The sequence below is a fragment of the Saccopteryx leptura genome, chromosome 6 (genome assembly GCF_036850995.1).
Source record: "Saccopteryx leptura isolate mSacLep1 chromosome 6, mSacLep1_pri_phased_curated, whole genome shotgun sequence".
NCBI lineage: Eukaryota > Metazoa > Chordata > Mammalia > Chiroptera > Emballonuridae > Saccopteryx > Saccopteryx leptura.
The window spans coordinates 106,510,118-106,536,999 of NC_089508.1; the positions used below are offsets into that span (position 1 = coordinate 106,510,118).

Sequence of the window (26,882 nt, forward strand, 5' to 3'; positions counted from 1 at the left end):
CTCTGTCTCTCTCTCTCTCCTTTCTAAAATGAATAAATAAAAATTAAAAAAAAAAAAAAAAAAGAAAGCAGTAAAATCGTTTAAAAAAAAAAATTAAAAAAAATAAAATAAAAAAGGAACTGCTGCTCTTTTGAGGGATGCCATCTCAATGGTGACACTAGAAAGTCCAGATTGCCCAACATACTGGTAACCAGTTTTGGGGGGGCAGGTCCCAACAGGTCTCTGGGCTTAAGAGAGTCAAGGCTATGCTTAAAATGGAGGAAGAAAAGGACACAAACAAATTAATTTTTCCACACCACAAGGTGTTTGTGCCAAGGTGGCGAATGTGTGTCAACATCAAGGGATCCCTCTTTCCAGGAACCAAGAGGAAGTCTCTCAAAACTAGAAGGGAAAGGTGTTTTTCTCAAACGTTTACTCCAGCTTTGGAGACATTCTATTAGTACTGTATGTCCTTCCCCCCCAAAACAACAATGAAGTGTTCTGTGTGCTAACAACATAGCTTAAGAAAAAAAAAAAAGTAAAACAAAATTCTACATTTTTATAAAACTTGATAAAAAATAGTATTTCAAACTGTACAGTCACCAGAAATACACAGTTATAAAAAATGCACACACTTCACTTGGCATCTCCAGCACCTTCAGCTTTCTGTGCCTGGTCTGTTCTGGCATCTCCATTTTCTGCAGGGTTATTCCCATCCTTGCCAGCATCAGCTTTCCCCTTTTTCCCTCTGGGTACCTTCTCTCCCTTCTTTGCAGGGGCCTTTTTAGGCTTGGGCTCTGGCTTTGGAGGAGCAGGCTTAGCTGATAACCTGGCGGATCTTCTCTGTGGTTTGTCCTTCACCTGGCTTTATCTCCCCTAGCATCCCCTTCAGCCTTTCTCTTGGGCATGATGGCGACGGCGGCGAGACGTCCGGGCTGGACGCGGGGATGCAGCAGCGCGTGGGCTTTGGTCGGTCCGGGGGTCGTTCTCGCCTCTTCTTCACACTGCTCATGATTCTTTCTTTTTAATCTCAAAATAATAATTTAAGAAATTTTATTTTTTTCTGATTATAAAAATAATACATGATTGCTGATTATAAAGTTATTGATTATAAAAGTAATACAAGTAATTGTAGAAAATTTAGAAATTACAGAAGAGAAAAATCTTATACAGTTCTACATTCAGCAATAATTACTGTCAGTGTTTTATTTATTTTCTTACAGTATTTTTCAATTTTTTAGCCTAGTTGAGCTCTAAATGTGTAAATAGTTATGTCTACATTTTAAATTACAGTTGTTGAAAACTATAAAGATGAAATTATAAAAGGGGTGAAAGAAAATATGTATATCTTTTATCATTGAGATGGGAAGGTTTGAAACATACAGAAAATGCAAGATTCTTAAGAGAAAAATGGAGAAATTTCTTAGACTGTAAAAAATATAAGCACTGTTAAGAGACAACAACAAACTGAAAATTTTTTTACAACACCCATAAAGAAGGCATAATTTCTTGACTATACCAAAGACTCTTAAAAGCCTATAAGAAAAAGATAAACCATGCAGAAGAGTAGTTTAACCTTATTCATATTTACAGGTGTGCAGATTAAAATATTTATATTCCAGCCTGACCAGTGGTGGCGCAGTAGAGAGAGTGTTGGCCTGAGAGGCTGAGGATCCAGGTTCGAAATCCTGAGGTTGCCAGTTTGATTACAGGTTCATCCGGCCTGAGTGCAGGCTCACCAGCTTGAATGGAGGGTTACCGGCTTGAGCGTGGGGTCATAGACATGACCCCATGGTCACTGGCATGAGCAAGGGGTCATTGGATCAGTTGGAGCCCCCCCCCACACACACACAGGTGCACACTTGAGAATGCAATCAATGAACAACTAAGGTGCCACAACTATGAGTTGATGCTTCTCATCTCTCTCCCTTCCTGTCTGTCTCTTTCTCTCTCTTCCCCCATCACTAATAAACAAACAAATAAATAAAATATTTATATTCCATATTGGCAGAGATTTAAAAGTTGCTAGGATCAGGCCCTGGCCGGTTGGCTCATTGGTAGAGCGTCGGCCTGGCGTGCAGAAGTCCCGGGTTCGATTCCCGGCCGGGGCACACAGGAGAAGCGCCCATCTGCTTCTCCACCCCTCCCCCTCTCCTTCCTCTCTGTCTCTCTCTTCCCCTCCCTCAGCGAGGCTCCATTGGAGCAAAGATGGCCTGGGCGCTGGGGATGGCTCCTTGGCCTCTGCCCCAGGCACTAGAGTGGCTCTGGTCGCAATAGAGCGATGCCTGGAGGGGCAGAGCATCGCCCCCTGGTGGGCAGAGCGTCGCCCCCTGGTGGGCGTGCCGGGTGGATCCTGGTCGGGCGCATGCAGGAGTCTGTCTGACTGTCTCTCCTCGTTTCCAGCTTCAGAAAAAAAAAAAAAATGCCCGAGTTACAAAGGCATTTCATACTTAAAAGTTGCTAGGATCCAGTATTTTAAATGGTTTAGAGAGGTAGAGAGGAGGACATCAGTACAATATTTTTGGTGGGTGATTTGGCAATAACTTTGCCTAAAATGTTGAAATTCTACTTGTAGGAACTGATATATTCATACTAGTACATTAAGTTATATATCCAAGTATGTTAGTTATAGCATTGTTGGTAAGCAGAAAAGTCTAATCTACCTAAATACCTATCAATCCTAGACCTGATATATATTGAGACATCCATTTTAAATGAACAAAGTGGATCTATATGCGCTGATATAGAAAAAAGCCAAAATAAGTGTAAGAAGTAAGTTGAAGAACAACAAGCTTAGTATGGCCTCACTTGTATTAAAAACAAAACAAAGTATAACCAATATATGTTTGTTAGATAAATTTTTATATGTCTAGAAACTTCACACATGTAAAAACTTAACCCTTTGAATAGTACAAAAGTTCATGTATGTCCTTGTGCCTCCTGACCATCCAAAGTACGATCGATTTATTTTAAAAATGTGTAAGACAACATTAAAAAAAGGCAAATGTATGTTCTTCTTGTTTCCATAAATTGTTTATCAAACAAACATGATTTTAAGTTAATGAAACTGGAACTGGAACTATTTTCATATTTTGAAAAAAAACCTCACTCCCAGGGATCAGCAAGCATGAAAAAATCTCAATACTCAATGGGTTAACTATAGTTAACTTTGGGAGTTTAGAATAGAATAGTATAAAAGGAGATGATTTCAGTTTTCCATTTTATTTTTTAAATTTTTCTTTACAATTAGTATATATTACTTTAAAATAAGAAAAAGTCCACATATGGAAAAGAAAAAGGTAAAAAGGCATTTTTGGCAAATATTCTGAAATAACTATAATACTCTGTATCTTAGGGATGTACCACAAATTTTTCATCATTTCCCTGTTCCTGGACATAGTTGATTGTTTCCCATTTTTCGTTTCGTTACATTTGTGCCGTGAACCTCCTAAGTGAAAAGAGCTGCACAGTTTTTGCCCTGCCCCCCATTTTTTAGATCAAATATTTAAGAAATTTGTAAACCAAGTTAAAATAGTCCAGAAAGGAAATATTCTTGACTGTCCTTGTCTTCATTATCTCTCTCTTAATACAATTGCTTGTAAGTATACATAAATAAAAGATTAGAAATCCTAATTCTGGTCTTGAGTTTTTTCACATTTGTGTGAAACAGTTTGCAGATTTACAAATATACAGATCATTTTCATTCTTCCCATGAACTGTTACAAATTCTTTTTGGTTCTTATTTATTAATGGTTAATAGTATATCCAACATTGCTCTCCATAAGCTTATAAATGAGAAAAGACTATTTTTTACATTTATTATTTAGGCAATAGCACCATGATCACATAGCTTTATCTCAGAGCCTACATCATAGTGGTGATAGAGATTAAGTAGCTAAAAATACGTCCTGTTGTGGATTTATTTTACTCTCACTTTTCATATGCATCATTTATTTATAGATAGATAGATGTAGATAACTTTTTAAAAATCTTAAGTATGTCTTACAATTGATGTCAGCAGAATTTGCCAGCCACTATGTCGAGTTGAGACTTACTGGTATTGCCAATGCCTGGCTATGCAAATTTAGCTGTACACAGCATATGTCTATTTATCTACTTGTCACCTCGGTCTAGTTAACTGTATTGGCAGGTCTACACACTGTTTAATTTTTAAGCTTAGTCTTAACTTTAAAATTTTGCTGAAGGTTTTTTAACAATACAGTAAAAGGTAGTAGTGATCAACATATTTCTCAGAATAAGATACAGAATTTTAAAGCAAGGAAAAGTTGTTGTAGCTGATTTTTACATTTTGAAAATCTGTCATTGAGGCTGCAAACTTCTGTCTGCTGAAAGCTTCCTGTAGACATTCAAGTTGATTAATTTAAAGAATGGTATAACTCATTAAAGAAAAAACAATAACCAAATGTGAAATACAGGTGAAGCTCCAGTATTCTTCAGTCTGCCTTTGCTGTTGGTCCTAAAAGTGATAGAAAAGTAAAGATAAAGAACACAGGTTTTTAGGAGAGGGTTATGTAACACGTCAGCATGGGCTGCACAGAGCTGCTGTGGCCAAAAGTGATTCAGAAGAGCCTTTAACTCAGATAAGAAGGTTTATATTTAAATGTTATTTGTGATTCTGGAAAAAGAATATGGTATGGACTCTACGGATTGATACATGATTTTGTTGGTTACTGAAAAAGAAAGTTTTTTTGTTTTTTGCTTAAAAGTTATTACTAAATCAATGGTTAATCTTCTAATTTCTGGTGTTAATACAATTACAGGATATGCTAAATGGAATTGGAGATTGTAAAGTTCCTGACTAGATTCCACTTTTGGCATAATTTAATGTCTTGACCAAGTCATCACAATTCTTTAATGCCCACATTAGTTGTATTTTTCTTTTATTGAGGTCTGATTTATAAACCATGATAGTCACTCTTTTAAAATGTACAGTTCATTGTTTTTTAGTATAGTCACAAAGGTTTTCAGCTGATACTTATCTAATTCCAGAACTTTTTCTTTTTTTTTAAAGGATTTTTTTTTTTTTTTTTAATATTTTTTTATTTTATTTATTCATTTTTTAGAGAGGAGAGAGAGACAGAGAGGAGAGAGAGACAGAGAGAGAGAAGGGGGGAGGAGCTGGAAGCATCAACTCCCATATGTGCCTTGACCAGGCAAGCCCGGGGTTTCGAACCGGCGACCTCAGCATTTCCAGGTCGACGCTTTATCCACTGCGCCACCACAGGTCAGGCCACCAGAACTTTTTCATTCCCCACAAACTAACCACAAACTCATTAGTAGTCATTCCCAATTCCTTCTTCCCTTTAGTCCCTGGCAACCGCTGATCTACTTTCTGTCTTTATGGCTTTGCCTGCTCTAGACATTTCATATTTTCACTTCCTGTAATGTTTCCAGAGTTAATCTATATTGTAGCATGAATTAGTACTTCATTTCTTTTTATTGCTGAATAATAGTCTTTATATAGATATATCACATTGTATTTATCCATTTAAAGTTTATGCAGTTCAAAACCCTAGGCTTGTCTGGTCAAGGCACATGCAGGAAGCAGTTACTATGATTTGATGCTTCCCACTCCTTGCCACCCCTTTCTCTCTCTAGCCTCTCTCAAAAATCAATAAACAAAATCTATAAATAAATAAATTTTGTGGACATATGGATTATTTTTACTTTTTAGTTATTAAGAGCAGTGCTGCTGCAAACATCTCATATACAAGTTTTTGTGTGGACATGCTTTTGATTCTCTTGAGTATATACCTAGGAGTGAATTACTAGGTAATATGGTAACTCTCTGTTTAATCTTTTTTTTTTTTTAACTTTATTCATTTTAGACAGGAGAGAGAGAGAGAGAGAGAGAGAGAGAGAGAGAAGCAGGAAGCATCAACTCCCATATGTGCCTTGACCAGGCAAACCCAGGGTTTCAAACCAGCGACCTCAGCATTCCAGATCGAAGCTTAATCTACTGCGCTACCACAGGTCAGGCCACTCTCTGTTTAACCTTTAAAGGAGTGGCAAACTTCCAAAGCAGCTGTACTATTTTACATCTTCATCAACAGTATATAACAGTTCCAATTTCTCTAAATCTTCACCAACACTTGTTATTATCAGTCTTTTTTATTATAGCTATCCTGGTGGGTATGAAGTGGTATCTCATTGTGCCTTTGATTTGCATTTCCTAATGACAAGGATGTTAAGCATCTTTTTGTGTGCTTATTGGCTTTAATATGTCTTCTTTAGAGAAATATCTATTAAATCTTCTGCCTGTTTTTTAAAATTAGGGTCACTTGTCTTTTTATTGTTGTATTGTAATTTTTATATATTTTGAATATTAGACCTTTAGCATATATATGATTTGGAAATATTTTTACCATTTGGATTGTCTTTTCAAATTCTTGATGGTATCCTTTGAAGCACAAACGTTCTAAAATTTTATGAAGTTCAATTTATCTATTTTTTCTTTTGTTGCCTGTCATTGTTAGTGTCATACTTAAAAAATTATTACCTAATCTAAGGTCATGAAGATTTATGCCTACTTTCTTCCAAGAGTTTTAGTTCCTACATTTATAGTGTCTGTATTTAGAGAAACAATGAATGTTGGGTGATAATAAGCCAATAATTTATAGTACAGAGAGTTTCACTGTACTATATGGAGCTAGTCTTGGCCTTTTCTAATTCATTTCTTTAACCATCTATAAATTTAGGCAAAATAAGACTTGCTACTCATCCTGTAAATGTTTTTCAAGCGTAAAGTGTATCCTGCTTTAAAAAGTATTTATTTGGTTTCAAATTTCCAGAACAAAGTTTCCAGTTTGTAGTTTTAAGAAGTGACTGGCAGATTAATTATATAACCCTCCACTTTGAGAAGGATAAAACAACTTAATAGGGAATTACAATGTAGATTCATTTGCTGTTTTTGAGCACCTATTCCATTCCAGAAACAGGTTTTTTTATTTGTTTGTTTGTTTTTACCAAAAACAGTTTTAAAGTGTGAGGATATGACTGTAGGCCAACAATGGCAATGCTAGCTAAGAACATGATTAGACTAATGGTTATGTTATCTAAACCTGAAGTTCATAGTACAGTGTACATCCTGTTGTTTATTATCAGTGAGTCTTGTGGTTGTGTATGACTCTTTTCTTAAAAATTTACTTGGAATGTTAGAATGGAGAATATTTACTCAAAATTTTGAATAAGAATTTTTAAATATTGCAAAAATTATTTTGTAACATTCAGTTCTCCAGAATATTTTGCAGTTTTGAAGAAACAATGACTAAATTAAAAAGTGTTAGGTATGCCTGACCAGTGGTGGCGCATTGTAGTGTCAACCCGGTATGCTGGGTCTCAGGTTCAAAACCCCAAGGTTGCTGGCTTGTGTCACTGCTTTGAGCCCAAAGGTTGCTGGCTTGAAACCCAAGGTTGCTGGCTTGAGCAAGGGGTCACTGACTTTGCTGGAGCTCCCTGGTCAAGGCACATATGAGAAGCAATCAATGAACAATTAAAGTGGCGCAACATGAATTGATGCTTCTCATCTCTGTGTTTCTCTCTCTCTTTATTAAAAAAAAAAAAAAAAGGTGTTAGGTTTTAAACCCTTGTGTATAAGCACTTGAGTCAAACTAACATCTTTCTCATTACCTGTGGCAACATAGTGTTTTGGGTTTTCTTGGATTGGATTTTTTTTAATAAACTATTTTTTAGAACTGTATTAGGTTCATGGCTTTCTTTTTATGAACACTGATCCCCCAATAACCTGTTGGTTTGGCTCTTAACATACTTCTGAGCTAAAACATTGCATAATAAAAAGAGGTAGAAATTAAATTGTATTCATTTTCTTAAGTGTAAATGAGTAGGTAATTGGTTCCACTATCCACTTAATTGCTCAAGCCAAAAACCAAAGATTCTAGTTCAGTTACTCTTGTTCATTAGCCCCACATCCAGTTGACTCACAAGTTTTATTGGTCATAACCCCTCAAAAGTATCCTGTAATCTAATTACTTCTTTTTATCTCAATTAACATCATCTTTTACCTAAACTCCAGCGGTTTCTTACTGTTTCACTCTTGCCTCAGTGACTTTACATTGCACTTAGAATAAAATCTAAGTTTCTTATCATGAATTATAGTACATTTTATTATCTAATCTTTATTTCTCTTTGCAGCCTCATCTCTGATTTTTTCTTTTTGTTTTTCATTGAATTACAGACACACTAGAATTTTTCCTATTCCTCAATCGTACCAGACTTCTTCCTACCTCAAGGTCTTTGTATTTTCTATTCCCCAGCCTTTAATGTTCTTCCTTCTTCAGTTGATCATTATCAGCACCTCAGATATCTTCCCCGATTCTTCTAAAGTAACCCTACTCTGCTCACCCATACTCTGCCTGTATTTTCAGTTACATCAACCTTATTTACTTCTCTATGGATTAAAAGTGGCCACAGATTCTTTGCAGATTCTTTTATCAGGAGATGGAACCTGTTTTCCTATCCCTTGAATCTGGGCTTGCCTAATGACTTGCTTTGACCAGTGGAATGTGGTGGTAGTGATACTGTAGGACTTCAAAGCAAGGGCTTAAGAGGCTGCCACCTTGTGAAAAAACCCAGGCTAGTCCCCTTGAGGATGAGATGTCATATGAAGAGGCGGTCGGGAGACACAGAGAAGCAGAGACAGAGAGAGAAAGAGAGAGAGAGAGAGAGATGCTCACAGTGATCCCAACTCAGGCTTCAGACAGGTAAAGTCATCCAGGACCAGAGAGCCTCAGGAAGCCTGCCAGCTGGTTGTGGATACATGAGTGGGTCCTAGCCAATACCATGTGGAAAAGAATAACCATAGGGTCCAGCTGAGTTCAACCCATAGTATTGTGAGAAAATAAGTGGTTATTTTAACCCAAATCTGAGGGTGGTTTTTTACACAGCAATAGATAATTTAATTTTTCATATCACTTGGTATCTATAATTACCTATACATTTCTTTGTTTTCTTTATCTGTCTCCTCCATTGTAAATACCCTGAAATTGAAGATCCTGTGTGTCTTGCTCACTGTTATATTTTCATCACTGAGAAAGCGCCCTTAGCATAATAAGTGCTCACTAGATATTTAATGAATTAATGAACATCTGTATATACAGTAAATTATTACCTATTAGAAATAACATCTGCTTTATAGGGTTAACGCTGAAATACCACACTTCTTGAGTTTTACTCTTACTTTACTCTTACTTACTAGCTATGCACTTCAGGAGGATGCTCTACCAACCGAGCTCTCTGGCCAGGGCACAACTTTATTTTAAAGTGGGTTTTTTTGAGCCATCAAGTCATCATTAATAACTGGTGATATGAGATTGCCTTGAGAGACAGGGACAACATACTGACCTTTTTCACCTAGAAAAACAAAAAGATACAATGTAGAATTCTTTATCCTCTCTACCGCCCCCCACCCCCACCTACCTATGACATGATTCAGTCCTAATGCTTTTTGTTCCTTGTCCTTTTGCAGTTTGCATTTTGGATTTTCAGTTCATAAACTCGTCTTGTAGAGGGTGTATATGGGGGAAAGTACATCATTTTAGTTAAAATTGCTGGCTGTTAAAAACTCTGCTCTCTATTTTTGCAGATAACTGAGAATTGGTTAAAATGGTTTCACAGAATGAAAACTTATAATGTAATTTAAAGGAATTATGGCCAGACACCAGCACTGAATGCTTTCATCCTAGCAGCATGCTTGGGGCCATTGAATAGAAAGTAGTTTGGTTGAAAAACTGCAGAATATGTTTTGATTGCCATCTTTTAGTGGGTTTTACTGCAGTGAGAGGAAAATGCAGGCAAGGGTATTAAGCCATTAAAGGTCATTTGGCAGTAGTTTTTACTTGGAAATAAGTTTCCATTTTTTCCCTGCCACCCAAGTTATTTTATTTCTTTCTGTTTATTTACACGGCCTCTGGTGAATGTTCCAGTAACATAAAGAACCTAAGTTACAATAAATTATGCTCATTGTTTTTGTGTGTATAATTATGGTCTCCCTTCTCCCCCGGTAGAAATGTTGTGGAGTTGGACACTAACTGTGCTTGAAATTATGTTTTAAGAATGTTAAGTACCAAGGAACTTAATGTACCTTACTGTGTTTGCAATGGCAAATGTCAGATTAAGTAATGACGCGGAATTTTTTATATCTTCTTAACTTTTAAATACTCTTTTTTTTTTTTTTTGTATTTTTCTGAAGCTGGAAACGGGGAGAGACAGTCAGACAGACTCCCGCATGCGCCCGACTGGGATCCACCCGGCACGCCCACCAGGGGGCAACGCTCTACCCACCAGGGGGCGATGCTCTGCCCACCAGGGGGTGATGCTCTGCCCATCTGGGGCGTCGCTCTGCCGCGACCAGAGCCACTGTAGCGCCTGGGGCAGAGGCCAAGGAGCCATCCCCAGCGCCCGGGCCATCTTTGCTCCAATGGAGCCTTGGCTGTGGGAGGGGAAGAGAGAGACAGAGAGGAAGGAGAGGGGGAGGGGTGGAGAAGCAGATGGGCGCTTCTCCTGTGTGCCCTGGCTGGGAATCGAACCTGGGTCCCCCACACGCCAGGCCGACGCTCTACCGCTGAGCCAACCGGCCAAGGCCTAAATACTCTTTATATAATTGTTCCTCCTGCTGGTTTTAGAGATAATCTTGTTCATTGGGTCTTAAAACTTAAATGACATGCTGCTGCTATATTGCCTTCAAAGAACATACTGCCCCATGTCTGCTCTAAGAACATGTTTAATATTTTTCTACATTAAAATCTAGAACTGAAAACTTGTCATGGGTATTTCTAGGGGTTCTTTTGAGAGAGAGAGAGAGAAACAGAAAGGAAGAGAGATGAGAAGCATTACTTTAGTTGTTCATTGATTGCTTCTCATAGGTGCCTTGCAAGGAGGTAGGGCTCAAGTTGAGCCAGTGACCTTGGGCTCAAGCCAGCAACTTTGGTATCATGTCTATGATCCCATGCTCAAGCTGGCAACCCTGAGCTTTAGCTGGCAAGCCTATGGTCAAGCTGTCGAGCCTGAGCTCAAGCCAGCAACGTTGGGGTTTCAAACCTGAGACCTCAGCATCCCAGGTTGATGCCTGTCCACTGTGCCACCACAGGTCAGGCAAAAAACTTGTCATTCTTTCCCAGTTTATTCTCATATGTTTTGTTGATTCCTAATGATTGGAAATGACAAGTGATTGGAGATTACTTCTAAACGTTTTCTTAATTTTAGTCGACTGGTTAACAACACTTTCTTCCCAGTGGAACTTAAAAATTGTTTTTTCCTGTGTTTTTAAGGGTAGGAGTTACAGAATTCAGTTATTTTATTAATTATTAATCCAGTTATTTCTGGATTAAACTATAATCCAGAAAATGAGTTAACTTTTTATTTTATACAGTTAGATATTTTACAAGTGCTTACTACATTTCTTTTTTTTTTAACCTTACGTTGGTCAAATAAGTTTGTAAAATATGATTTTTATGTTTGCTCACGTATAGTTTGCATTGAGGACTGGGCGGAGCCAGGTCTATGTGATCTGTGAAATTGCAAATTACCTTCCTGCTTGGGAAGAGTCATTGTTTTGCTAATGTTTGCTGGAGGAGAGGCACCAGAAAGTTTTGAAAAGAGAGAAAAGAAGGAGAAGGAGAGAGAAGCCATATTTGCAGAGAGGAGAGAATGCAAAATGCTGAGGAAGAAGCCAGTTTGTGCAGAGAGAGAAGGTGTGCAGATGGAAACCAGAGCTGAGGGACTTTTGTGAGCTCTGCTGAGACTGATGAGGCCTTTGATTCTAGGAGGAACTGGGGAAGATTCTTTGGTCTGGGGAAGATTCTCTTGGTTGTGGAACTGGATAATGTATCAGGGTTTTGTGAACTCTGAATGAAGAGGGAAGTATTTTCCCTGTGTTTTGGTGCGAGACTTGAATAAAGGAAAGGCCTACCATTTTTTGGCTCCACTATTTCTTTACCATCTGCCTGAGTCCAATGTGAACCTACATATGAATGGCCACAGTGGCCACGACTACTGGCCATATACCTTATATTTTTAAAGATAAGAAATTTAAAATAAATCTTTATAATGTAATAAACTTAGCTACTAACGTTTCTATTGTGGAATACTGATTCGCAAACTTGAATGTGTTGGAATCCATGGGAGTCCGAAAGACCAGAGTAACAGGCTTTATTGAAAGGAAGAAAGGAACCCTGCCGGGCACTCCTCCTGGGGGAGAAGAGCACCGGTTACAGACTAGGGGGCCAGTTATATAGTGTTTGGGAGAGCCTGAGGGGATACTGAGGCAAAAGTCCTGGTATGTCCGGAATGCTCCTCCTTGGGGGGCTTCGAGCATGTGGGTGTTGAATCAAAAGTCCTGGTGTGTCCAGAGCCCCTCCTTGGGGCAGGTTGTCAGCTTTTTGGAATTCCTCTGTCTCAGGGTCAATAGTCCAGTAAGGGTGAGGTCTGACAGATAAGCGGAACATCAAGAGGGCAGTTTGGAATTCACGTATCTATCAGAATGTGCATCAGAATCACCTAGAGGTATTGTTAAACCAGGATTGCTGGCCCACATCCAGAGCCCCTGATTCAGAAGATCTAGGATGGGGCTGAGAATTTATATTTCCATTTCTAACAAGTTCCTAGTTAATGCTAATGCTGCTGGTTTGGGCACCATATTTTGAGAATCACTATTACCTAAAATCAGTTTCTCAGAAGTGCACTCATATAGCTTCACAAAAGCAAACAATTATAGAAGTCAAATACTCAAAATCATTAGAGGTCTTAATGATTCTTAGATTGGGAATTTGTTTTTTAAACCAAATATGTGAAATTCATTTTAAGGTATTAAAACTTGGTCTTAAGACCAATATACTTACTTCTTTCAAAATAGAAGTTTGTCATATTTCCATAACCAACAGTGATGTTATCAAGTACTTATATTAGCATTATGTTGATTTAAGTTAAATAGAGTATGACTTTTTTTTGAGAGAGATAGAGAAGCATCAACTCGCTGCTCCACTTAGTTGCACACCCATTGATTGCTTCTCATTCATGCCCTGACTGGGGTTCAAACCTGCAATCTCCAGGTGGAGCAGGCACCTCAGGATGGAGCTGGTGACCCCAGGATGGAACCAGAGACCTCAGAGCTCCAGGAGAACTCTATCCATAATGCCATCTGCCAGGGCCAGAGTATGTATGACTTTTTTTTTTTTTTTTCATTTTTCTGAAGCTGGAAACAGGGAGAGACAGTCAGACAGACTCCCGCATGCGCCCGACCGGGATCCACCCGGCACGCCCACCAGGGGCGAAGCTCTGCCCACCAGGGGGCGATGCTCTGCCCATCCTGGGCGTCGCCATGTTGCGACCAGAGCCACTCTAGCGCTTGGGGCAGAGGCCACAGAGCCATGCCCAGCGCCCGGGCCATCTTTGCTCCAATGGAGCCTTGGCTGCGGGAGGGGAAGAGAGAGACAGAGAGGAAAGCGCGGCGGAGGGGTGGAGAAGCAAATGGGCGCTTCTCCTGTGTGCTCTGGCCAGGAATCGAACCCGGGTCCTCCGCACGCTAGGCCGACGCTCTACCGCTGAGCCAACCGGCCAGGGCAGTATGACTTTTTAAAAAATGTTAATTATCCCAAAGATAATATGCTAATTGGGGAAACCTGAGACTGAAAGTAATTATGTGCATTATCAAACCAATATAATTTCATGTTTCTCTCTTAGAACATCTAAAATAATTACCCAGATAAGTCACTGTTAGTATACAATATATTCATAAGCCTAAGATTTTTTAAAAATCGGTGTAGGTCCTGGTCAGTTGGGTCAGTGGATAGAGCATTGGCCCAGCATGTGGATGTCCAGGGTTCAATCCCAGTCAGGGTAAACATGAGACATGACCATGTGCTTCTCTTCCCCTCCCTCTTCCTCTTCTCTTCCGCTTCCCCTCCCACTTCCCCTCCCACAGCCAGCAGCTTGATTGGTTTGCTGGGTGCTGAGGATAGCTTGGTTGGTCTAAGCATTGGCCTCAGGGCAGCTTGGTTGATTCAAACATCAGCCCCAAACGTGGGTTGCCAGGTGGATCCTAGTCAGGGTGCATGCAGGAGTCTATCTTCTTTCCTCTCAAAAAAAAAAAAAAAAAAAAAAATTCAGTGGAAACCGTAAACTTGGACTGTGAGTGTAAGACAGCTAATCTGGTAGCAGCATTTAAGTACTATACCATTAGAGTTTAGGGAGCACTGATAGAAGTTCCTTAATCTATATAGTTAGTGCATGGGGGGGGAGTAGATAAAATCTTTGCTCTTTATTTTTAAAAGAGTCACATCTAGCTAGTCAAGGGTAATCTAACTGTCTTGGGGAAATAAATAGACATTAGTGGATGCCAATCAAGAACACAAAAAATGGTTCTTGTTTTTGTTTTTTTTCTCATTATTCTTCTTTCATAACATGATAACTCAGGGAAGTCACATTGCCCTATATTAAATAATGCCAGACTGACTAGCTACTTCCTTCCATCCATGTGCCGTTCTACCTACTCCACCTGCTCGACACGTAGGAGTTCTGTGTTGTCACATGACTGCTGGAATAGTATACCACTCAAAATTCTTTTTACATGTACAATTGCTAATGAAGTGAAAGATCAACTGTTAGATCGGTGGGCTTTTAGTGATGTTATCAAGGAATAAGTAGAAAGATGAAGGCAAAGAAAGTTTCTGTAGTGAATTTGGGTTCATATATCTCTCTTTCCAAATATCCCAAAAAGGTATACTTTGCACACTGTGTGGAAAAAAAAAATCCCCATTGCATTAATCAGGTGATCTGATATCTTAGAACAGCGTTGTTAGGAACACAGCGCTGCCAAGCTCCCATATCTCTTTTCTCTGGCAAAATCTTAATGGCAAGTTATCCTCTTGATGTGTCTATGATAGTGTTTGTGTGATGACTACTTGGGGTGTGGTGAGATTGTCTTTGTGAATCATTATTGTGTGTATCTTGCTTCTATAACAGTATTTTAAAACACACGTCTCAAAAATGTGATAGGTAGAGGCTTCCTATGAAAATATAATACCCATTTAAACAAAAAAAAATTTTTTTTAATTTGTTAAGTCTGTAGGTAAGCAGCAATTCCAGAGTGACTAGTAAATTTACTTAAACATGTTTTTGAAGCTATATAAATTATTCTTTTTTTTTTTTTTTAATTTATTTTTTACAGAGACAGTGAGTCAGAGAGAGGGATAGACAGGGACAGACAGACAGGAACAGAGAGAGATGAGAAGCATCAATCATTAGTTTTTCATTGCGCGTTGCAACTCCTTAGTTGTTCATTGATTGCTCTCTCATATGTGCCTTGACCGCGGGCCTTCAGCAGACCGAGTAACCCCTTGCTGGAGCCAGTGACCTTGGGTCCAAGCTGGTGGGCTTTTTGCTCAAACCAGATGAGCCCGCGCTCAAACTGGCGACCTCGGGGTCTCGAACCTGGATCTTCTGCATCCCAGTCCAACGCTCTATCCACTGCGCCACCACCTGGTCAGGCTATATAAATTATTCTTACTTAATTTTACTGCAGTGGTAACATTATTAATTTTGCATTAACATTTATTTTAAGATGAGAATTTTTTTTCCTGTTAAAATAGTTTTTATTTCAGACTTTTCACTATTGTAAGGGTTGACTTTTCTCCCAAATACAATTACAGTTAATTGATTTGAATCTTGGGTTTTTATTGCAGTTTTTCATCTAGCCATGGTTTGTTCTAGATAGTATTAGGAAGGATATATAGTATTCACCTTCAAAATGGATGGTCCTTATTGCTAGATTTTTTTTCTGCCCCACTTTGTTATAGAAGAGATATAAGATGGTTCTAATAATGTACACAATGCAGAAAACAAAATGAATTTACACTAAGTTAAAATAAGGAAAGGGCATGAAGGTAAAATAAGCTTAGGAAAAATAAGAGATCTGAAGTTGGTGTGCAAAATTTATACCATGAAGTGCTCTGTTAATTTGGCTATAAATTTTGTCAAACTTCATCTCTCGCAGCAATATATTTACCGATTTATCTCCACGGCCAAGTGAAGTAAAAGACAGGATAAACAAATAGGACTTTATCAAACTAAAAAGCTTCTGCACAGCTAAAGACAATAAGAACAGAATAAAAAGACAAACTACACAATGGGAGAATATATTTGACAATACGTCTGATAAGGGGTTAATAACCAAAATTTATAAAGAACTTGTAAAACTCAACACCAGGAAGACAAACAATCCAATCCAAAAATGGGCAAAAGAAATGAATAGACACTTCTCCAAAGAGGACATACAGATGGCCAATAGGCATATGAAAAAATGTTCAACATCACTAATCATTAGAGAAATGCAAATTAAAACCACAATGAGATATCACCTCACACCTGTCAGAATGGTGCTCATCAACAAAACAACACAGAATAAGTGCTGGCGAGGATGTGGAGAAAAGGGAACCCCCCTGCACTGCTGGTGGGAATGCAGACTGGTGCAGCCACTGTGGAAAACAGTATGGAGATTCCTCAAGAAATTAAAAATCGAACTGCCTTTTGACCCAGCTATACCACTTTTAGGAACCACAAACACCATAGCACTGTTTCAAAAGAAGAAATGCACCCCCATATTTGTGGCAGTATTGTTCACAATAGCGAAGATCTGGAAACAACCCAAGTGTCCGTCAGAGGACGAGTGGATTAGAAAGCTTTGGTACATATATACTATGGAGTACTACTCAGCCATAGGAAATGATGACATCGGATGGACCTTGATAACATTATACTGAGCGAAATAAGTAAATCAGAAAAAACTAAGAACTATTTGATTCCATACATAGGTGGGACATAAAAATGAGACTCGGAGACATGGACAAGAGTGTAGGGGTTACGGGGGGGTGGTGGAGGGGAGGAGAGGGAGGGGGTTGGGGGAGGGGAGGGGCACAAAGAAAACCAGTTAGAAGGTGACGGAAGACAATTGGACTTTGGGTGATGAGAATGCAGCATAATCAAATGTCAAAATAACCTAGAGATGTTTTCTCTGAACATATGTACCCTGATTTATCAATGTCACCCCATTAAAATTAATTAAAAAATAAAAATAAAAAATTTTGTCAAACAATTACTTGAAGATGAAAACAATTACTACTCCCCCCATGAGCCCATTATAAACATCTCTCTTTATGGTGCTGGGATAGGGGTGGGAAGAGTAGAGAGAGAACAGAAAGTGGAGAAGTTTGAAGATGCCCAATTCTGGTGTACCTTCTGAGGAAGTTATTTTCACTGTAAGTTTGATTATTAGGTAGGAATCACATAATTTATAAGATCAAATGGAAACAAATTAATTGTTCAGGGAAAGTACCTTATTTCTAATATTTAAACCAAGGGTAGTCAACCTTTTTATACCTACTGCCCACTTTTGTATCTCTGTTAGTAGTAAAATTTTCTAACTGCCCACTGGTTCCACAGTAATGGTGTTTTATAAAGTAGGAAAGTAGCTTTACTTTATAAAATTTATAAAGCAGAATTACAGCAAGTTAAAACATAATAATAATTACTTACCAAGTATTTCATGTCGGATTTTTGCTAAGTTTGGCATAATAAATCTTTATAAAACAACTTACTATAGTTAAATCTATCATTTTATTTATGCTTTAGTTGCTCTACTACCGCCCACCATGAGAGCTAGAACGCCCACTAGTGGGCAGTAGGGACCAGGTTGACTACCACTGATTTAAACCAAGGAGATTTCACTGTGGGTCTTCATGGTGCAGGGCCGTGTGGGCACTCTGAGCGCCCTTCTCAACTTCCTTATTGTAACCAGGCAAATGTATCGTGTAAGCATCAGCAGTAAAGGAGTCAGAAGAACGGTGTCTGAGTTTAGGAGAGACCTCTGCTGAACAAGCCTCTATAACCCATTATTACTAATGCTATCTCAAGTAGGTCAGAAGGCTTGGTAGCAGGACTCGTGCTTCTTGACCTCTTTGGAAAATGGTTAAGCTGATTTTTTACTTCAGCTCCACAGTAATCCATAGCAGCACTAGACTTTGTTTTAAAATTTTATAATTATAAATCTCATTGCAGTTCTCAAAAATCTAGTTTGAAAGTATATAACTCTAATATACCTCCTGTATAGTAAGCACTCTAAGATTTGAAGAGGTAGTCTGGTGGGTTTGAGTGTTAAAATTGTCTTTGGTGTTTGTTAAGTAACTATATCCAGTACTATGTCTTTATTTTATTTTATTTTATTTTTATTTTATTTGTGACAGAGACAGAGAGAGGGACAGATAAGGACAGACAGACAGGAAGGGAGAGAGATGAGAAGCATCAATTCTTCATCGCAACATCTTAGTTGTTCATTGATTGCTTTCTCATATGTGCCTTGACCTGAGGGCTATAGCAGACCTAGTGACCCCTTGCTCAAACCATTGACCTTGGGCTCAAGCTGGTGAGCTTTGCTCAAACCAGATGAGCCTGCGCTCAAGCTGGCAACCTCGGGGTTTCGAACCTAGGTTTTCTGCATCACAGTCCAGAGCTCTATCCACTGCGCCACCGCCTGGTCAGGCTAGTACTATGTCTTTAATGTGAAAAAAGAAGCTTGCCAACTCAACCTGACATCATTTAATTTAATCAGTTGACCATTTTCTAACTCCTTCTTATCTAAACCATAAATGCCTTGAAATTAGTTGTATATATAAAGTTACAGAACTCATCTAAATTGAAGCTTTCTGATTGTCATAGAGCTTACTCTCCACAAAAAAAAAAAACTATTTATACTATGGTATTAATAGTAGAGAAACCTCTTAAAATTTCTCATCTCCATCATCTACTTCCTACTTAGTTTTTCCCTTTCTAAATCTCTGTATTTCTGTGCTGTTTTGGGGGTGCATTTTTTAGTACCAACTTTCAACTCATAAATTCTCACTTTTATTGTGACCAGGCTAGAGTTTATCATGTCTATTGAATTTGTTATTTAATGACTATTTTTAAAGATTTTATTTAGTGATTTTACAGAGAGAGAGGAGGTGGGGAGCGAGAAGTGTCAATTTGTAGTCGCTTTACTTAGTTGTTCATTGCTTGCTTGTCTTATGTGCCTTGACCAGGCAAGTCCAGGGTTTTAAACTAGCAACCTCAGTGTTCCAGGTTGATGCTCTATCCACTGTGCCACCAGAGACCAGGCATAATGACTATTTTTCATTCAGGATTTCTGACTAATTTTTTTAAAACATCTATTTGTTTCTGTTTGATTTCTCCCTTTTATTGTTTCACATTTTCTCATTCTTTTTAAATGCAATATATTCATTTGTATCTGAGCATATTAAACATTACTTACCTTAAAATATTTGAAACTTTCATAGGATTTAATTTCATTTATAAATTTAGGTTTTGATTGTTGATTTTATTGTTTTAGCATTGAATTTTTTCACATTTTGGGATATTGGTTTGCAAACTCATTTTTCTTTCAAAGTTAAAGTTTTTGTTTGTTCTTTCTTATTTTCATATTCCTTCTCTTCTTTTTTTTTTCTTCTTTTTTTTCTGAAGCTGGAAACGGGGAGAGACAGTCAGACAGACTCCTGCATGCACCCGACCCGGATCCATCCCGCACGCCCACTAGGGGCGAAGCTCTGCCCACCAGGGGGCGATGCTCTGCCCCTCTGGGGCGTCACTCTGCCGCAACCAGAGCCACTGTAGCACCTGGGGCAGAGGCCAAGGAGCCATCCCCAGCGCCCGGGCCATCTTTGCTCCAATGGAGCCTTGGCTGCGGGAGGGGAAGAGAGAGACAGAGAGGAAGGAGGGAGGGGGGTGGAGAAGCAAATGGGTGCCTCTCCTATGTGCCCTGGCCGGGAATCGAACCCGGGTCCCCCGCACGCCAGGCCGACGCTCTACCATTGAGCCAACCGGCCAGGGCCTTCCTTCTCTTCTTAACTCAATGCTGATTCTACCCCTGCCTAAACATTTTAGAATTACTCACCTTCTTAGTTTCTGAGTCCTGTTTTGAGACTGGGAATATTATGGATCCAGTCACTTTTAGGTTGTTTGTGTCTTCCTTCCTTGGGCTTACAGCTAGTTACAGCCCATAACTTCAAATGGTATAGTTAAAGGTTTTTCCTTATCACAGCCTCCTTTGCTGCTTTGAGGAGCCTCACCTTTACTCCAGCTTTAAGCAATAAATCTGGCTTTGCTGCCATGTCACTTGGCACATTGTTAGTCTCTATACCCCAAATGAGTTGAATTCTCTGCCTCCATGCCTACTCTAGGATGCAGTGTGTGGTTTCAGCTGTACTCATGGTTTTTTGCTTCTAATGTTATGTCTTGTTTTTTTAGCTTGGCAACATCTTTTTGGTTTTCTGTTTCTATATTTCACTTATCATTGATAAGTGTTTGGTGTGGAGGTGCTACATCAGTGTGTAAATTTATGGAATCATCTTAACTGGAAATTACTGATCCACTTTCCACACTATAGCCAGAATTATACTTTCAGCATGAAAATCTAGTTATGTCCTATCACTGTTTAGGATAAAGACACAAGCCTTTGAAGTCTACAAAGTCTGTCCCCTTTCTGCTCCTACTTACTACCCTGACCTTCTTTTAGTCCCTCATACTTGCCACGCCCCCGCCCACCCATCCAATAATGGCCTTTATACATGCTATTCTTTCTACCTCAAATATTCTTTCTATCCTTCTTTATCTTTTTTTTTTCTAAGTGAGAGGATGGGAGATAGTGAGATAGACTCCTGCATGCGATCCAGCTGGGATCCACCTGGCAACCCCCACCTAGGGCCGATGCTTGAATCAACTGAGCTATTTTTAGTGCCTGAGGCTGCTGCTTGGGCCAACTGAGCTATCCTCAGCACCGGGGGCCAACGCTCACACCAACCAAGCCACTGACTGCGAGAGAGAGAGGGTGGAAGGAAGCAGATAGTCATTTCTTTTGTGTGCCCTGGGAATTGAACCCAGGACATCCATACGCCAGGCCCATCCTCCTTCCACTGAGCTACCAGCCAAGGCGCCATCATTCTTTATCTTTCTTTACTGAGTTTACTCCTGTTCATTCCTCTGATCTCAATTTGCCATTTCTTCAAGGCAACTTTTCCTAATTTCCTTGTCAAGGTCAAGTTGTTTTCTTAAATGCCTTCACAGTATCAAGTACCTTTTCCAAAATTTGTTTGGTAACATTTATTACAATTGCAATTTTGCATGTATTTCTATGGTTATTACATTAATGTCAGGTTATAAATTCCATGAGGGCAATGGCCATGCCTGTTTTTATACCATTGTATCTTCAGTCTATCTGCTTAAGGTCTGGAAAAAACAAAAAACAAGCAAAAATATTTCACCCTTCAACATGATATTTAAGGTACTCCAGACCATGGCCACAACCAACCCTTTCAACATCATCTTCCATTATTTCCAAAAAATAAGCTATGCTCCAGCAACTCACTATATTTCAAATGTGCCTTTATTTTCTGCCTTCAAACACGCTTGGCTCAAACCATTGTCTCTGCTTAGAATAGCCTTCCCAGTAACTCTGCCTGGATGAGGTTTCTCTCAAATGCCATCTTGCTTAAAAGGCCTTTCATTAATCTCCTTATTTGCACCTCACTTATCGTGTTGTTTCCTTCTTTATTTGTATATGGTTTTTGGGGTTTTTTTTTTGTATTCTTCTGAAGGGAGAAGCGGGGAGGCAGAGAGACAGACTCCCACATGCGCCTGACTAGGATCCACCTGGCAAGCCCACCAGGGGGCAGTTCTCTGTCCATCTGGGGTGCTGCTCCATTGCAACTGGAGCCATCCTCAGTGCCCAGGCCAACTTTGCTGCAATGGAATCTTGGCTGCAGGAGGGGAAGAGAGAGGTAGAGAGAAAGGAGAGGGGGAAGGGTGGAGAAGCAGATGGGTGTTTCTCCTGTGTGCCCTGGGCAAAATCGAACCCAGGACTTCCACACACTGGGCCAGTGCCCTACCACGGAGCCAGGTGGCTAGGGCCTATATATGTCTTATCACACCTACATTGTAAGTTTCTAAGGACAAAGCCCATACGGCCATTTTCAGAACCACGTAACCATCACTCAGTATTTGTTGAATTTGGACAGAGATAATTAAACTTATTTTTGTTGATTTGTAAAAGATATCAATTTTACTAGGAGGCATATTATCTCAGGTAATCTGCACATTTCCATGAGGCACAGGTACTATTATTATTTCTATTTTACAGTGAGGAAATTAGGGACGAGAAATACTAAGTTAGCTTGTCATTGCAAATTAGTGGTAGGGTCAGTATTCAAACTAGATAGTCCTTTCCACATCCTGCTCTTATCCTGACTCTACTATATTGCCATCGTGATTTAGATTTTTTTTAAAAAAATACATTTTGAGGCCCTGGCTCAAAGTATGGCTCAGTGATAGAGCATCACCCGGCATGTGGAAGTCCCGGGGTTTGATTCCCAGTCAGGGCACACAGGAGAAGCACCCATCTGCTTCTCCACCCTTCCCCCTCTCCTTCCACTCTCTCTCTCTCTTTCCCTCCCGCATCCAAGGCTCAATTGGAACAAATGTTGGCCAAAGCACTGAGGACGGCTCCATGGCCTCTGCCTCAGGCGCTAGAATGGTTCCAGCGGCAATGGAGCAATGCCCCAGATGGGCAGAGCATCGCCCCCTGGTGGGTGTGCTGGGTGGATCCCAGTAGGGTGCATGCTGGAGTCTGACTGCCTCCCCACTCCTAACTTCAGAAACACACACACAAAAAAATAAAAATAAAAATAAAAAAAATACATTTTGAAACTGAAGAAATCAGTAACATAGCCTAATAGGAAGCTTAAGCTTATTGGGTGATAGAAAGTAAGAATAAAGTATAGAAAATAGAAAAAGTAAAGGTTGGCTTTCTATGTACTTCTAATACCAGATGAATGGGTTTTATGTACATCAGGCAATTCTCTGCAACACCAGTGGAATGTCCTACAATTTAATTCAGTTCTGATGCTAACTGTAGTTAGTGTAGACCCCATAAGTTAATCTCACAAGACTCATCCCCCTCAGACACCAGTTGCAAGTCTCCAGTTGTGACCTGTACTTCTGATTGACCAGCTATAAATTGGAAGTTCCCATGACCCCAGCTTGAATTCCACCCTTTTTAGAATGGCTTACAGAACTCAGGGGAAAACTTACTATTACCAGTTTATTATATAATAAAGGATATGGCAAAGGATACAAATGGAGTGAGGTCAGGAGCAGGGGAGAGGTATATGGTCAAACAAGAGAAGATTGAGCTGGGGGTATTGAAGTTGACTGTGTAAGAGAAGAGGAGTGAGTGATGGTATATCTGAGAAGGTAGAAAGCAATAGGGTCCAAAGCAAAGGAGGATAAATTACCCAAAACAGGAAGTATGGAGTGAGAATACAAGGTATTCAGATATTTTCTGAAAAAGGATATATTATTTGACTATAGAACATTTCTTTACATAACATTCTGGAGGACATATTACTTCTTCAAAATACATTTGGGGAAACATTGCCTTAAATTCCTACTATCTTGTGAACATTCTAAGTTGTCAATTACTATTCACTTGTTACATGAGAAGCTATAACAGATATTCAAAATTAATTGCTTTTTTCTTCCAGAATAAATTAAAAGTAATTTTAGATTTTAAAAATTTCTTTGTATTTTCTTAAGATTAGTCTGTAAGAACAAAGACATTGTATGTAATATAGATTTAAACCTAATTTAATATTACTTGATCTGGCCACTCACTAATGACATCCGTATTTTAGTATAAGGGTATTTATTCTTTTGATAGAATTGATCATTTTATTGTATTGAGGCAAAAAAATATTTGTCTTGAAGATCAAGGGCATTGAAAGGTTTTTTACTGAATTTGTTCATGAAATTCTGCACCACTAAATATGTACACCTATGTAGTTATCTATTTCATAAAAGATAGCAGTTATCTCCTTTAATCTGGCAACCATAAACTTCCTGCAGATAAACAAAGTTTATATTTTTTAGGTAATATTCTGTTTACTTATCTTTCTTTTAAAATTTTTTTATTTTCCACTTTAAACCTTTGATAAAGGTGATACTCATGCACATGGTCATATTACTGGAAAGTAATGTTAGAAGATTTGTGAAAAATATTAGAAAAAAAATTTCTTCTGCTGAAAAAAAAAAAATGGGTCCATGAGACCATAAGATTTAACGTTTATGTCTTCAAAATTTTATTCAAGAATCCTACCTCCTTAATCATGAAGTTACCTCTTAAGAAGAATACTGTTCACTTTCTTTAAATCACATTCTAATCACTTTATGATTTTAATATGTTTTTGAGATATGTTGCTGTGGTACAAAATGAAAGAGAGAGATACAGATAGGAAGGGAGGGAGATGGGAATCATCAATTTGTAATTGCAGCACTTTAGTTGTTCATTGATTGCTTCTCATACGTGCCTTGCCTGGCGTCTCAAGCCAAGCTAGTGACCCCTTGCTCAAGCCAGTACCTTCAGACTTCAAGCCCATGAACTTTGAGCTCAAGCCAGCGACTATGGGGTCATGTCTGTGATCCCACGCTCAAGCCAGTGACCTCAGGATTTCGAACCTGGGTCCTCAGCATCCCAGGTCGAGGCTCTACCCACTGTGCCACCACCTGGTCAGGTCAAAGATACCAAATTTTTTCAGTCTGTTTTCCACTTACCCCAACAACATTGATCAGAATGTTCTAATTATTTTATTCATCAAATATTTCTTGAAGGCCTCCTGTTTTAAGACCCTGTGCTGAATGTATCAAAAGTACAAAGGTGAAAGAAGCATACTCTGTACCTTAAAGAATTTTATAATCTCTAAAGGGGAAATAAGAAAAAAAAATCAATATGCTAATTGTACCAGAAACTGCAAGTAACATTTCTTAGATTTCTTGGATTTTTCTATAGTTCAATCTGGTTTTTCTATCCAGTTGCTCAAAAATAGTAAACGTCCATGGTATTTCCAGTTAATTTATTTATAATAGTCCCAGCGTCTTTGTTCTTCTTAGTTTAGATAACATTTATTAAGAATTTTACACGTGCCAGGAACTGTTCTGAGTACCTTACATATATTATTTCATTTAATCCTCACAACAGCGTTTAAGGTATTATTTTCATTGCAGATGTAGAAACTGAGAGTTAGAGAAGTCAACCCTCATCTCTACACACATCTGCTCTATTAACAGAGAAAAGCATCTTCAGAAGTGAAAGAAAAGCCATCAGTAGTGTTTGTTCATTGGTTTTAATTAAGTATTGACATGATTTCTTTTTTTTTTTTTTTGGTATTTTTGTATTTTTCTGAAGTGAGAAGTGGGGAGACAGAAAGAGAGAGAGACTCCTGCATGCGCCCCACTGGGATCCACCTGGCATGCCCACTAGGGGGCGATGCTCTGCCCATCTGGGGCATTGCTCCATTGCAACAGGAGCCATTCTGGCACCCGAGGCAGAGGCCATGGAGCCATCCTCAGTGCCTGGTCCAACTTTGCTCCAATAGAGCCTTGGCTGTGGGAGGGGAAGAGAGAGACAGAAAGAAAGGAGAGGGGGAAGGGTGGAGAAGCAGATGGGCGCTTCTCCTGTGTGCTTGGCCGGGAATCGAACCCAGGACTTCCACACACCGGGCCAACACTCTGCTACTGAGCCAACAGGCCAGAGCTTTTTTTTTTCTTTTTTAGAGTAAGAGATAGGAAGGGTGAGAAGAAAGGAAGGAGATAGATGAGAAACATCAACTCATAGTTGTGTCACTTTAGTTGTTTATTGATTGCTTCTCATATGTGCCTTGACTGGGGGTCTCAAGCTGAGCCGATGACCCCTTTGCTCAAGCCAGCAACCTTGGGATCATGTCAATGATCTCGCATTCAAGTAAGTGACCCCATGCACAAGCTGGCAATCCCACACCCTAGCCCAGCCCATGCTCTAGCCAGAGACCTTGGAGCTTTCGAGGGTTTCCAACCCAGCCCCTCAGCTTCCCTGGCCGATGCTCAATCCACTGAGCCACCACCAGTCAGGCTGACATGATCTTGAAATAGCAAGTGTTCAGTCTATCAAACAGTTCAAGCCAGGCGCTGGCCGGATGGCTCAGTGGTAGAGCATTGGCCTGGCGTGCAGGAGTCCCGGGTTCGGTTCCCGGCCAGGGCACACAGGAGAAGCGCCCATCTGCTTCTCCACCCCTCCCCCTCTCCTTCCTCTCTATCTCTCTCTTCCCCTCCCGCAGCCAAGGCTCCATTGGAGCAAAGTTGGCCTGGGCACTGAGGATGGCTCTATGGCCTCTGCCTCAGGCGCTAGAATACCTCTGGTTGCAGCAGAGCAATGCCCCAGATGGGCAGAGCATCACCCCCTGGTGGGCATGCCAAGTGGATTCCGGTTGGGCGCATGCGGGAGTCTGTCTGACTGCCTCCCCGTTTCCAACTTCAGAAAAATACAAAACAAACAAACAAAAAACAGTTCAAGCTTGTATTATCACTATAGTTTTTTGTTTGTTTTTGTCAGAGACAGAGAGTCAGAGAGAGGGATAGACAGGAGGGGAGAGAGATGAGAAGCATCAGTTCTTTGTTGTGGCACCTTAGTTGTTCACTGATTGCTTTCTCATATGTGCCTTGACAGGGGATGGGGGGCTACAGCAGAGCAAGTGACCGCTTGCTCAAGCCAGCAACCTTAGGCTCAAGCCAGCAACCTAGGCTCAAGCTAGCAACCTTTGGGCTCAAGCTAGCGACCATGAGGTCACGTCTATGATCCCACGCTCAAGCTGGTGAGCCCATGCTCAAGCTGTATGAGCTCGTGCTCAATCCGGCGACCTTGGGGTTTTGAACCTGAGTCTTCTGCGTCCTAGTCCAACGCTCTATTCACTGCACCACTGCCTGGTCAGGCATCACCATAATTTTGTGCCTTTGTATAT

General features: G+C 39.7%; 1 protein-coding gene and 1 pseudogene across 1 annotated transcript in view; one reads left to right on the plus strand and one right to left on the minus strand.

Moving 5' to 3' along the window:
* Nucleotides 1-26,882, plus strand: part of PRORP (protein only RNase P catalytic subunit) — a 175,129-nt gene that overhangs the window by 69,392 nt on the left and 78,855 nt on the right. The window lies entirely within an intron of this gene.
* LOC136375709 (non-histone chromosomal protein HMG-17 pseudogene) lies at nt 488-987 on the minus strand (annotated as a pseudogene).